The following is a 14,729-nucleotide window of genomic DNA, read 5'->3' on the forward strand; positions in this document are numbered from 1 at the left end:
AAGCCCAAATTAATGGTTAAATTTGCAAATGAATTTTAGTTCTGCTGTTTCTCTTTGAAGTCTGTTTCTGAAGTTTTTCTGTTCAAGTATAGCTACTTTTAAATCTGTTAAAGAATGTCCAGGAAGATTGAAGTGTTCTCCTACTGGCTTTTGTATGTTACCATTCCTGATGTCCGATTTGTGTCCATTTATTCTTTTATGTAGGGACTGTCCGGTTTGGCCAATGTACATGGCAGAGGGGCATTGCTGGCACATGATGGCATATATCACATTGGTAGATGTGCAGGTGAATGAGCCTCTGATGGTGTGGCTGATGTAGTTGGGTCCTCTCTTGGTGTTGCTAGAGTAGATATGGGGACAGAGTAGTCAACGAGGTTTGCTACAGGGATTGGTTCCTGGGTTAGTGTTTCTGTGGTGTGGTGTGTAGTTGCTGGTGAGTATTTGCTTCAGGTTGGGGGGCTGTCTGTAAGCGAGGACTGGTCTGTCTCCCAAGATCTGTGAGAGTGAGGGATCGTCCTTCAGGATAGGTTGTAGATCCTTGATGATGCGTTGGAGAGGTTTTAGTTGGGGGTTGAAAGTGACGGCTAGTGGCGTTCTCTTACTTTCTTTGTTGGGCCTGTCCTGTAGTAGGTGACTTCTGGGTACTCTTCTGGCTCTTGGACTTGCTCTGTTTCTTCACTTCAGCAGGTGAGTATTGTAGTTGTAAGAAAGCTTGATAGAGCGTTTGTCTCTGTCCGAGGGGTTGGAGCAAATGCGGTTGTATCTTAGAGCTTGGCTGTAGACAATGGATCGTATGGTGTGGTCTGGATGAAAGCTGGAGGCATGTAAGTAAGTATAGCGGTGAGTAGGTTTCTGGTATAGGGTGGTGTTTATGTGACCATCACTTATTAGCACTGTAGTGTCCAGGAACTGGATCTCTTGTGTGGACTGGTCCAGGCTGAGGTTGATGGTGGGGTGGAAATTGTTGAAATCAAGGTGGAATTCTTCAAGAGCATTGTCAGGGTTCCTTCCCCACTCTGAACTCTAGGGTACAGATGTGGGGACCTACATGAAAGACCCCATAAGCTTATTTCTACCAGCATAGGTTAAAACTTCCCCAAGGCACAAAATCTTTGCCCTTGGATTAGGTAAAACGCTGCCACCACCAAGTGTTTTAGACAAAGAACAGGGAAAGGACCACTTGGAGTCCTATTACCCCGAAATATTCCCCCAAGCCCTACACCCCCTTTCCTGGGGAAGGTTTGATAATAATATCCTCACCAATTGGTACAGGTGAACACAGACCCAAACCCTTGGATCTTAAGAACAATGAAAAATCAATCAGGTTCTTAAAAGAAGAATTTTATTTAAAGAAAAGGTAAAAGAATCACCTCTGTAAAATCGGGATGGTAAATACTTTACAGGGTAATCAGATTCAAAACATAGAGAATCCCTCTAGGCAAAACCTTAAGTTACAAAAAGACACAAAATAAGGAATACACATTCCCTCCAGCACAACAAATTCACAAGACAAAACAAAGAAAAACCTAACGCATTTTCTAGCTAGATTACTTACTAACTTTACAGGAGTTGAAAGACTTGCATCCTTGATCTGTTCCCGGCAAAGGTATCACACAGACAGACAAAAACCTTTCCCCCCCCCCTCCAGTTTTGAAAGTATCTTGTCCCCCCATTGGTCATTTTGGGTCAGGTGCCAGCGAGGTTACCTTAGCTTCTTAACCCTTTACAGGTGAAAGGGTTTTGCCTCTGGCCAGGAGGGATTTTATAGCACTGTATACAGAAAGGTGGTTACCCTTCCCTTTATATTTATGACAGGCCTCCTTCCCGTGGGTCCATATGATGAAGATGTCATCAATGTAGTGCAAGTAGAGGAGGGGTGCTAGGGAATAAGAGCTGAGTCAGTCATAAAAATTGCTGAGTCATTATCTAAGTCATTCATAAAAATGTTGGCATGCTGTGGGGCCATGCGGGTACCCATAGCAGTGCCGCTGGCTTGAAGGTATACATTGTCCCCAAATCTGAAATCATTGTGGGTGAGGACAAAGTCACAAAGCTCAGCCCCTGGGTGTAACATGGCTACCCCCTGATACTTGACACCATGGATGGTTCAAGAAATTAGTAGTGGCTCTTTTAGCCTGTAGATCACTGGTACAAATCCAGAATACATATGCAGTGACTGGAAGCTTTTGCGATCTGACAGCTGTTCAGTGGCCGATGTGCAATTCTTTGGTTGTCTCACCACATTTTCCATTGTCTCAGGGTGTTCACATCACAAAACCCAGTAGCACACTGGAACTTCCATTGGCAGGCCCAGAAAAAGGGAAGTATCCCATCTTTCCTTCAAGAGGTGGCATTCCCAGCCCTGGGATGAGGCAGTACTGAGGGAGCTTGCACTCCTGCAGCCTCCACTGTCCCTGCAGGAATAAACAGAAGACTTCAGTCTTCAGAGCTGCCATTCCATCTGGTCTCGTGAGTGCTAAATTCACTGGAAAGAAGAATTTGTCAACGCTGGTGGCTGTGTTCTGAAAAGGGCTAGGTATAGGGTTGCCAGCCCTCCAGGATTGTCCTGGAGTCCCCAGGAATTAAAGATTAATCTTTAATTAAAGACTATGCCATGTGATGAAATCTCCAGGAATACATCCAACCAAAACTGGCAACCTTAGCCTGGGTACTGCAAAAGCAAGATGTTGCAAGTCAGGACAGAGGTATTCTATGGGGAAGCTCACATTATCCCTATTTCTAAGAATGGAGATCAAATACGCTGGAGCAGAAATCTCAGAATTTGACCTAGGGACAACTTGGTTGCCATATGGTGTAAGGAAGTACCTTTCTAGTGGCTCAGTTTCTGCTACAAAAAATGCCAAATTCCATGCATTGTGGACTATGGGTGTAGACTAGATGATCCAACAGGTGTTTTCCACATCTAATTTCTGTGACTTGAAAGCCTGCAAATGTGGCACTGTAGTAGTTGATCACCAGAGCCATAGGCTATGGCCCTTCTAAATTACTCTGCAAGAACAATGGGTAAAACGTAGCAATGCTCCTAAACTGATTTAAAAAGAATAGACTAAGGAATAGGTTCTTCTGCCGGACAGTAGATACAGAGATGGCATTACAATTTGCGAAAATATACTTTTATTCTTAGTCATTTATTGCCCAATTTCAGAGGAAATTGAACCTTGGGGTTTCCAAGTCCTTCGGTTTCCTTTGACATTCCTTCTAGTATTTTTTTTTCCTGGGGAAAAAAATTACAGGCTGGCTCTTGTTCAAAGTGCAATTCTGATTTTTTTGCTTTAAAAGACAAAGGTCAGTACAGAATGTTTGGTACATGCAGGTAGAATCTTTATGCTGCATTCAATTTTCTAAATCCCTGCTGTCAAGGGAAGCAGACAGGGTCTTCTTTTTTGTGTGTGTGCGTCTGCTGGACATTACTACTTCATATATATATATATATATATATATATATATATATATATATATATATAAAGTCTTGCTGTGAAAGTGGACAGGAGATAGACCCACTGCGAACTCCCACTGCTATATTCAGCATGTCACACACAACAAAAGGGAGAGTTTTGTGTAGAGTGTTTGGAAATAACTTCTGAAATTCTGCATCTTATTTATTATTACATTTTTAAAAAGCCGACAAGGAGTTTCAGAGCTTCCAGAGTTTCACAGATTTTCATGAGGACTGTATTCAGAGTTATGTAAAAATAGAACTAAGAGTTGGATTTTTTTGAATTAAGAGTCTGGAGGTACCTCTGAAATTACATTAAAAAGTTCTGCGGTCAGAGAACAAAGTGAACTTGCCTGAACAAGATAAAATTGTCAAAGGGCGGGCTGGGAATTTATGGATGAAAGACTGGGAAACTATAGAGTAGTCTAAAAGATTTTTTTCCTCCATTTGATTGGCCCAGTATTGCTGAATTGCAACTTGAGTGTGTACACCATTGTTCAAGAAACATTGTTTCTCTCTGCCACAAGGTAGGGACAATCACAATTTCTGCTTCTGCACATATATTCCCCACACCCAAGGCTCAAATTGCTCCAAATGAGGAAGAAAAGAGGTGGGACCATGGCCCCATCCACCTCCATACGAGAACCCAGAGCTGGTCAGGCTGCACTACTCTGAAAGCGAAAGGCTCTTACTCATAGCTATGGCTAGCATATGAAGGGCCAAATTCTAGCTTCTGCTATACCACCAATAGGGAGATGCAGAACACAAGAAGATTTTACCCTAGAGATCTTTGGTGAGCTGGATCAGAACACATAAGGTGAGAGGAGAGTTCCTCCTTTCCTGACTGACACTGAATTACTAGAAGATTATTTAAAGATACCACCAAGAAAACTCCAAAGTGATAAATCTCACTTGAAACTCTTTTTTTTTTTTTTTTTTAAGTCCCAGATCTGGTGGAGTGGGAGAGGAGGCTGCAAAAAATAAACAGGTTGGTGGGAGTATTGTGTTATCCCCTGTAATTTCGGAGATTAATTGGACATTATGTAGATACAGGCATACTGGAGGGAAGGATGTATTTGCAGACAATTTCCTTTGTACTCACTTGTCTAGAAGCTAAAATGCACCTATGGTCCTATAATTAATAAAGATGGAAGCAATAACCGATGCTCAAGAAATCTATCCAGCTGAGACTGCCACTTTAGAAGGGCTTTAAATGACATAGTGTCAGTTACAGTTCTAACTACTTGCTTCATTAGTGAGAATGTCAACTGGCTGGCAAAATTAGAGGCAGTAGAGAATAAAACTAGACCTCAAAATCTATGATGTTTGAGCAAAGACATTAAAGACTTGACACCAAGTGCTGCTCTCAGGTACAGCACTGTCAGCCCTTGCAACTGATATTTGGTATTTTTCTCAAGGCCCTAATGACTAGAGTCTTGTAATTGAAGAATCATAAGTTTCTAGGCCTCATGGCTGTGGAAAAAATCTTGAAAAGGTAGATTCTAAGGGGCAAAAACAACAACAACAAAAACCCACATACAAATAACCCAACACTTATTTTGTAAAATCTCATTTTTTTCAAGCCAGTCTCATGATTTTTGGACCCTGGCTCATGATTTTCAAATGCCTGAGGTTGGCCATGCTTCAGTTGCAGCTGCGCAGGTTAACTGCAGCCAGTGGAGCTGAGAGGTGAATTCAGCCCATTGAATCTAATGTGGGTATAGTTAGATTTTCAGAATGCTTCTGTTAGACTTTGCCTGGCACTGCATAGGAATGCAAACGTCCCCAAGTGTCTTTCTACCTCTTGTGCCTCTGCCGTGGGGCTGGCCACAATCTCTGTAGGGAGCATTGTCAGTAAAGCTGGTCGGAAAACAGGAATTTTGAACTTTTTAGACCAGCTCTACCATAGTGTTAAGTTAAAATCAGAGTCTCCAGCAGCTGGGAAAACCAGGATATCTTGTATTGAAGACTTAATCAAGCAACAGATTATCTGCTGATAATACCGCATCTTAATTAATTAGCCTCTTACAGTTGGTATGGCTACTTCCACCTCTTCATGTTCTCAGTATGTATATATATATATATATATCTATATCTTCTTACTACATGATCCATTCTATGCATCCGATGAAGTGGGCAGAAGCCCACGAAAGTTTATGCTCTAATAAATTTGTTAGTCTCTAAGGTGCTACAAGTACTCCTGTTCTTTTTGCAGATTTCTACCTCGGAGATAATGCTCTTCAAAAGCTCATGGTGACTTGTGTCTATGATTTCTCAGCTCTCACAACATGGTTTTAGAAATGGACTCTGGACCAATTCCTTGAATCTGGGAGACAGGCTTTATTTCCCTGACAACTGTTGTGTTTCTTAAAAATTATAAGCCTCTAAGATACTATGGTTGGTAGAGAAATAGATAAAGACTTGTACTCTACATTTTTAGTGTCTTGATGGAAAAATTATATAAACGAGAGGACACTGGCTTACACATCACACAGATAAAGAGTGAATTGTTGGATGCATTACTATGAAGTGCAGACCATGAAATTAAATAGTCAATGGGAAGTGATATAGGGTGGGTCGCAGTAGAAAACAGATGAAGATAATTGACTTTGAATTATTTTACTCTGGTCGGATGGAAGAATGTCATATGTGTACTGGGTGAGTACTGCAGTCAGTGGTAGATAATGTAAAAGTTACTGCTGGAGTGGTCAAGAAGAGACTAGAAAGAAATAATAAACAAGGTCCAAATGTGCAATCCGATTTGCACACATGGAACCTTGCACATGAATAAAGTTCCATTGATTTCAGTGTGGTTCTGGATGAGTGCAGGGATCTGATTACAAGGTGCTAGCATTCACATTAAGGGATGATCCTGCATTATCAGAGGGGAGAGGTGGTTGCCCTAGAAGAACTTTGCATCTCTAACCCATTACAAACCTCCAGAAACATATTACTGAGTCTGAGGTGTGTAGGGTGGTTTCTCTCTCACAGGGATCACATAGGCCACAGTTTCCTTAAAAAAAGTTACACATAGAGCTGTTTGGAAATTTTCTGATGGAACAGATTTCCACTGGAAAATGCTGATTCAATTTAACTGAAATGTTTTGAAGGAACATATTGACTTTGTCAACATTTTGGATGAAAAAATATTGAAATGTTTTATTTCTGATAAGGTTGAAGCATTTTGTTTTGACTCTTATATTATAAGTGATCTCCTGCTAAGGTCTTTTCAATATTTTCAGAACAAAGGTTTTTTGGAAATACTCTTTATGAGATTTTAAAATTTCAGTTTTTTTTGTTTTGATTTGAAAGAAAAGGAAATGTTGAAATTCCCAGGAAACAGAAATTCTGAGCTTCCACTAGCTCTAGTTACAGGAGGCCACCTTCAGCAATAGGAAATCCAATCAGGGATCATCACATTGCTCTCTGCAGCAGACCCCAATATTATAAAATCCATGAATGACTCAGTTCTCTACAGGCCAAGCCATTGCCCACCTGTTATCCCATTTCCAGGAAAGCTCAGATGTGGATTGGCATCTATCAGGGTCCATTGTTAGCCAAGTACTTCCATTTACTTGAATAACCCTTTCACACTATGTTGACCAAATCTGCCTTAGGTGCTTTCTACAGCAAACACTTTAAATACAAGCATAGAGCCAGCACTCATAACTTCAGATATAAAAATGATACATGCATATGAATAGGATGAATAAATTCAGTAGAACATAACCTTTAACAGAACAAGGAGTAATGGTCTCAAGTTGCAGTGGGGGAGGTTTAGGTTGGATATTAGGAAAAACTTTTTCACTAGGAGGGTGGTGAAGCACTGGAATGGGTTACCTAGGGAGGTGGTGGAATCTCTTTCCTTTGAGATTTTTAAGGTCAGGCTTGACAAAGCCCTGGCTGGGATGATTTAGTTGGGGATTGGTCCTGCTTTGAGCAGGGGGTTGGACTAGATGATCTCCTGAGGTCCCTTCCAACCCTGGTATTCTATGATTCTTTGCAAAGATATGTTACATGGCATGTCTAGCATAAAACATATTCCAGTTATGTCATATTTACACTCATAAGCATATTTCTATAAAGCATTATAGGGTGACACCCTCCTCCTGAACTTACTGCACCCGGGGACCAGGAACCCCAAACCTTGCTAGAACACTTATGAATTACATCATATGGTTTAAAGGTACTGAAAGGGGGTGTGACCAAGGACAAACAAGGATGTTACATGTACTGCCTCCGCCATGGACAGTGTCCAATATGACATAACTGGAATATGTTTTATGCTAGATATGCCATGTAACATATTTTTGACATTTTTATTTGGGGTTTGGATCCCCCATTTTTATTTGGGAACTGGGTGTGTGGATGTTGGAGACAGGAGCACTTCTTAAGCTGTTTTCAGTTAAGCCTGCGGCGACGTGGTTCAGGCCTGGGTCTGTGTTTGTAGCAGGCTAGCATGTCTGGCACAACCAGGCAAGGCACTGAAGTCCCAGGCTGCCAGGAAAAACGGGCTCAGAGGTGGTCCCAGCGCATCAAGTGTAGTTTCCAAGGGGGTTTCTGTGACCCAACCTGTCACACATCCTGTCCACAAACTTATCAAGCTCAGTCTTGAAACAAGTTAATCTTTTTGTCCCCACTACTCCCCTTGGGACGCTGTTCTAATTTCAAGCCTAAACTTTTCAATGGCCAGTATATATCCTTTTGTTCTTGTGCCAATGTTGGTGTTTAACTTAAATAACGACTCTCCTTCCCAGTGTTTATTCCTCAGATAAATAATCATATCTACCCTCATACTTCATTTGGTTAGGCTAAACAAGTCAACCTCCTTAAGTCTCCACTCATAAGGTAAGATCTCCATTTCTCCGATCATCCTAGTAGTCCTTCTCTGCAGCTGTTCTAGGGTGAATTCATCTTTCTGAAACACTGAAAACCAGAATTGCACATGGTATTCCAGATGAGGTCTCACCAGTACCTTGTATAATAGTACTAACACTTCCCTATGTCTACTGGAAATACCTGGCCTGATGCATCCTAGGATTGTATTGGCTTGTTTCATGACCATATCATATTGGTGGCTCATAGTCATCCTGCTATTGACCAATACACCCAGGTCATTCTCCTCTTCTGTCACTTCCAAAATATTTCCCCAGCTTTTAGCAAAAAATCTTGTTGTTAGTCTCTTAGTGCAGGACCTTGCACTTTGCACTATTAAATTTCATCCCATTTCTATTAGTCCTGTTTTCAAGGTCATCCAAATCTTCTTATATGATATCCTGGCCCTCCTCTATATTGGCAAGACTCCCAAATTTGTGTCACCCACACATTTTATTAGCACACTTCCACTTTTTGTACCAAGATCATTAATGAAAATGTTAAATCAGATTGTTCCCAAGACCGATCCCTGAGGAACTCCACTAGTAACCTCCCTCCAGTCTGACAGTTCACCTTTCAGTATGCCTCATTGTAATCTCCAGTTTAATCAGTTCCTTACTCACATTTCACATCTCACATTGTCACATTTCAGTTCTCATATTAAACTCCATCTTCTCCAATATCATTAGTAATTTCCCATGTAGAACTGTATCAAATGCCTTCCTGAATTCCTAATTTAAAGTTCTTTTAATCAGTTGCACAAACCCCCAGCCCAAAAGTCTATTTCCCTCCCTACTCAGGTGGAGTCCATCACATGAAAACAGTCCTCTGCCTGGGAATGCTTCCCAGTGGTCAAACATCCCAAAGCTCTCCTGATAGCATCATTGCCTGAGCCATCTGTTGATGATTTGAGTCTTGTCTCACCTTCACTCTCCTTCTCTAGGGACAGGTAGAATCTATGGTTGCCAACTTTCTAATCATACAAAACTGAACACCCCTTCCCCGAGGCCCCACCCATACCCCACCCCTTCTCCGAGGCCCCACTCATTCCATCCCCCCTCCCTCTGTCGCTAACTCTTCCTCACCCTCACTTACTTTCACTGGGCTGGGGCAGGGGGTTGGGCTCAGGGCTGGGGGTGCAGGCTCTGGTGTGGGGCTGGGGATGAGGGGGTTTGGGCTGGAAGAGGGGGATCCAGGCTGGCCCAGGGGGTTGGGGTCAGAGGTGGAATGAGGGGTCCTAGCAGCACTTACCGTGGCTCCAAGGAAGCAGCCGCCAGGTACCTGCGGGCTCTAGGTGCATGGGCGGCCAGGTGGCTCTGCGCAGTGCATGCAGCCTTTGCACCTGCAGGCGCCACCCTCAGCAGCTCCCATTGGTCATGGTTCCTGGCCAATGGGAGCTGCAGAGCCGGTACTTGGGGTGGGGGCAGTGCGAGGAGCCTCCCAGTCCCTGGCTGCCCCAGTGCCTAGGGGCCTTAGGGACCTGGTGGCCATTTCTGGAAGCTGCATGGAGCTAGGGTAGGCAGGAAGTCTGCCGTAGCCCCGGGCCACCACTGCGCCGCTGACTGGACTTTTAATGGCCTGGTCAGCAGTGCTGACCGGAGCTGCCAGGGTCCCTTTTCGACCGGGCATTATGGTCAAAAACCAGACACATTGCAACCCTAGTAGAATCTCACTTAACATCACCTGAGCCTCCATTTCATTAAGCATCTTCCCCAGCCTGGCATGGTGTTCTTTGATTCCAGCATTCCAGCAAGAATCTAGCAGTATGATCTGTTTTTATGTGATGGACCATCATTGGATTCCTTCTATAGCCCATAGAACTAGCTTTAGCAATTATTTAATTCAGCAATAATGCATGAAACCTACAGGCCTGTATCCTGTAAGATATTGGCTTCAGCATTTCACATAAGGTTTGAGGCCTATGTACTTTGGCGCAGATAAAAAGCCTAATGGCCACCCGTAAGTTTTGGGGAACTGGAAATAGAGTGTGCAAGGGGGAATTTTGTCCATAACAACACAAGCCAACCACAGGGACATGAGAAAACACTAGCTTTTGGACAAAACATCTGCAGATGTCTGACCAGAAGAGTGCCATGGCAACATATTCACATATATGGTAATAAGTTGAAATCATTAATACACTAACCTACAGGAGAAGGTTCACGTCAACATTAGTAGGGTGAGGAAACACAAATAAGGAAGAGGGGGAAAACTCCTACTGAATATGCACTGGATATAGTGGTGTCAGTATAACATATTATAAAAGTTGTATCCCAGCCTGTGCGCAGTAGGAGAGAGAGATGTAGCCCTTGGAAGGTCCCAGGATGATGGCCACTGGTGATGATGAGGAAGGTGATGATGATGAGGAAGATAATGGCTAACATTTCAGATTGTCCTGCAAGGGATGGTGTGAGTATATGGATGTTCAGATGTACATTATGTACCTCTATCTACCTTATTGGGTTAGAGTGTTTGTGACTTTTCTAAAGGTATTATTAAACTATTGTAAATATAGAAAAGTTCCTATAATGTGAGTGTTGCAACTGTGGACATCTGGGTTTCCAATATATGGTAATTTTAACAATAGTAGGCCTGATCTTGGGACAAGAACCTGCCAACCATCAAAGTAATAACTGGAAATTCTTAAGTAGCGAACCGGACTATTTGCTCTGCTGCCTGTTCTGTTCTTTCTGGCCGCAGCTCCTCTTGTCTTCTGTTCTCAATTGCAGTCTTCTGCAAGTCAATCTCCATCCTTCTGGGTTTTTGAACTCTGGCTACCTCCTTTGTCTCTTTCCTTCTTCTTGTAGGAGTAGCCACTCTTCTCTTCTTCCTTGCCCTGTAATCTGCTGTTACTGCCTGCATCTCCCCTTCATTTTCCAACTCAGCAAACCTGTTCCTCAGCTTTATTTTTCTTTTGCTAGCCAGTCTTTTCCTCTGCCTTGTTCTCATAATAACATGCTTCCACTGGCCACTTTCTGCATCCAACAGTCGGCCCCCACATTTCTCTGGTATGGCATACTTCTGCAAGTTTTGAGCTTTCCTTTCAGCTTCCTCTCCCCTTCCCTCCATCATCTGCTCAAATGCCATTCAAACCTCAACCATCGTTTCTAGCTTCATCTCCAAACCTCAGATCTTCTTTTCCATCAGATCTGTCAGGCGGCACTTCGTACAAACAAAGCACCTTTCAGGTACCCTCTCCAGAATAATGTACATCCCGCAGCTTCCACATCCAGTCATCTCATCGTCTCTTCCATTCTTCAGGTCACTGCCACTGCAGCCTCTGTAGCTGTCATCGCCTTCCCTCCTAAGATGCTGTGAAAAACACAAACACAATAACCAAAAACAACACCACACACACCCTTTCCAAAACTTCCACTCACACACTCCCCTGTTTTGACCTCTCTTTGCTGGCTCCTGTGCCCCGGCCGGCTGCTTGGCTCCCTTTACAGGCCTGCTAATCAGGGAAATCTCACCCCATAATCAAGGCTCAGCTGTGACCAAAGGCTCTGCTTTTCTCACAACACACTGCCTCCTACCCACTACCTGACTTTGCAAACTGAAAGCAAGGAGAAAACAAACCAGGAAGCAAATAAACAAACAATCTCAAGAACTTACTCATTGCCCCTAAGGAACAGGAGTTTCCTTCTTCAATGGGTCTCCACTCAAAATACTCATGTTTTCAGCTCTGTTTGCTGGCTCCTGTGCCACGGCTCCAGTCACCCAGCTTCTGCAGCACTTCATTATTTTCTTGCCTTTTGTATTCCTTTGCATATTGGCTATTTTTAAATGGCTTTAATAACTTCACAGCTGAGCACCAAACACCACATACAGTATCATAATGAGGCTGGATAAATCACTATTGTATGCCGAACATCTAAACACTTTCCCTGACAGGCCCATATAGTCTGTAGCTTTGGATTTACTTTGAATCTGATGAGCAAGGGAAGCCAAAGAGCAAAGTGCATATAAATCAACTAAACTAGCCACTAACTTGTAATTAATGTAAACACTATAGTTTTATCAGAAATTGAATATAGAGAATGCACATGAGTGAGTGTGCAATTACTATTAAATCATTTGGGCAGGACCAGTATTTCAGATAAAATGTAAACTCCAGTATAAATGTGCAATACAGAAGTGCCACCAGCTAGCTACAATTCCTGTTCATGGTTGATTGGTTTCAGATATATCTGAAATGACAGAAAGTCTCTGCCTCTTGGGTTAACTAGCAGAATAATTAATTACACGCCACCTTATTTTAGCAGAGGGAAAAGGCATCTCTATCTTAAAGACAGAAAGAAATTTCCGATATATAAACAAGAAGCTCCTTCATAAAAATCCCCCCCCCCCCCAAATTCTATGGTTTGACATATAACATGATATATTGCAATCTGTTGAGACCTCTGGTGCCACCTATAGGTAAAGTGGCACTAGAATTACGGTCTTTTGCATAACTGCAAATCAAAGAATACTGGGAGAAAGTAACTAATAGCCATTGTCTTACCATTTTTGTTTGTTTTTTTATTCAGTTGAAGTTTACGCTCTAGGAAAGAGATGATGTTACTCAGAACATTTAATTCACAGCAGGCTGCTTTTGGATTAATGTTAACTTTGATATAGGTCGCCATAGTCTGGCAAGCTCTAGAAAAGATAATAGTATAAAATATCAAAAACAATTTATTCAGGATTTTTTGTATGTGTGATCTTGAGAGTTGGAGTGTTCGCTCTTTGATATTGTAAAGGCTATCAGCCATGGTTCTTTTCCCAAGGGATCAATTGCCTACAGAACATCTTTATCAGCTGGATTTTCTTGGGAGTGTGCTGTGTGAGTAATATCTGTCAGTTGGCAGCTAAGGAAAAAGTAAAAGAGAGGATGGTCTTGTGATTAAGATACTGGATAACAGCTCAGGAGATCTGGATTTAGTTCTTGGCTCTGCAACGGATTGCTTGATGTGACCTTGGGCAAAATCACTTAGTCATAGAATATCATAGAATATCAGGGTTGGAAGGGAACTCAGGAGGTCATCTAGTCCAACCCCCTGCTCAAAGCAGGACCAATCCCCTACTAAATCATCCCAGCCAGGGCTTTGTCAAGCCTGACCTTAAAAATATCTAAGGAAGGTGTCATAAATATAAAGGGAAGGGTAAACCCCTTTAAAATCCCTCCTGGCCAGAGGAAAAATCCTCTCACCTGTAAAGGGTTAAGAAGCTAAAGGTAACCTCGCTGGCACCTGAGCAAAATGACCAATGAGGAGACAAGATATTTTCAAAAGCTGGGAGGAGGGAGAGAAACAAGGGGTCTCTATGTCTGTTGGTATGCTGCTTTTGCCGGGGATAGAACAGGAATGGAGTCTTAGAACTTTTAGTAAGTAATCTAGCCCGGTATGCGTTAGATTATGATTTCTTTAAATGGTTGAGAAAAGAATTGTGCTGAATAGAATGACTATTTCTGTCTGTGTGTCTTTTTTGTAACTTAAGGTTTTGCCTAAAGGGATTCTCTATGTTTTGAATCTAATTACCCTGTAAGGTATCTACCATCCTGATTTTACAGAAGTGATTTCTTTACTTCTATTTACTTCTATTTCTATTAAAAGTCTTCTTGTGAGAAAACTGAATGCTTTTTCATTGTTCTCAGATCCAAGGGTTTGGGTCTGTGGTCACCTATGCGAATTGGTGAGGATTTTTACCAAACCTTTCCCAGGAAGTGGGGTGCAAGGGTTGGGAGGATTTTGGGGGGAAAGACGTGTCCAAACTACGTTTCCCAGTAAACCCAGTTAGAGTTTGGTGGTGGCAGTGGATATTCCAAGGACAAAGGATAAAATTAATTTGTACCTTGGGGAAGTTTTAACCTAAGCTGGTAAAAGTAAGCTTAGGAGGTTTTCATGCAGGTCCTCACATCTGTACCCTAGAGTTCAGAGTGGGGGAGGAACCTTGACAGAAGGAGATTCCACCACCTCCCTAGGTAACACATTCCAGTGTTTCACCACTCTCCTAGTGAAAAAGTTTTCCCTAATATCCAACCTAAACCTCCCCCACTGCAACTTGAGACCATTACTCCTTGTTATGTCATCAGCTACCTCTGAGAACAGTCTAGATCCATCCTCTTTGGAACCCCCTTTCAGGTAGTTGAAAGCAGCTATCAAATCCCCCCTCATTCTTCTCTTCCACAGACTTAAACAATCCCAGTTCCCTCAGCCTCTCCTCATAAGTCATGTGTTCCAGTCTCTCTGAACATCAGTTCTCTATTTGTAAAATGGGAATAATAATACTTTCTATATAGGTAGAATATATATATATATATATATAAAATACCATTTTTTCAACATTTTTCAGTAAAAGTTTTATTTTTGGGGAGAAAACTATTTTTAGTAAAATAGTTTTAATTCTTTGATTTCAA

Source organism: Chelonia mydas, chromosome 4 (genome assembly GCF_015237465.2).
Source record: "Chelonia mydas isolate rCheMyd1 chromosome 4, rCheMyd1.pri.v2, whole genome shotgun sequence".
In the NCBI taxonomy this organism is placed as follows: domain Eukaryota; kingdom Metazoa; phylum Chordata; order Testudines; family Cheloniidae; genus Chelonia; species Chelonia mydas.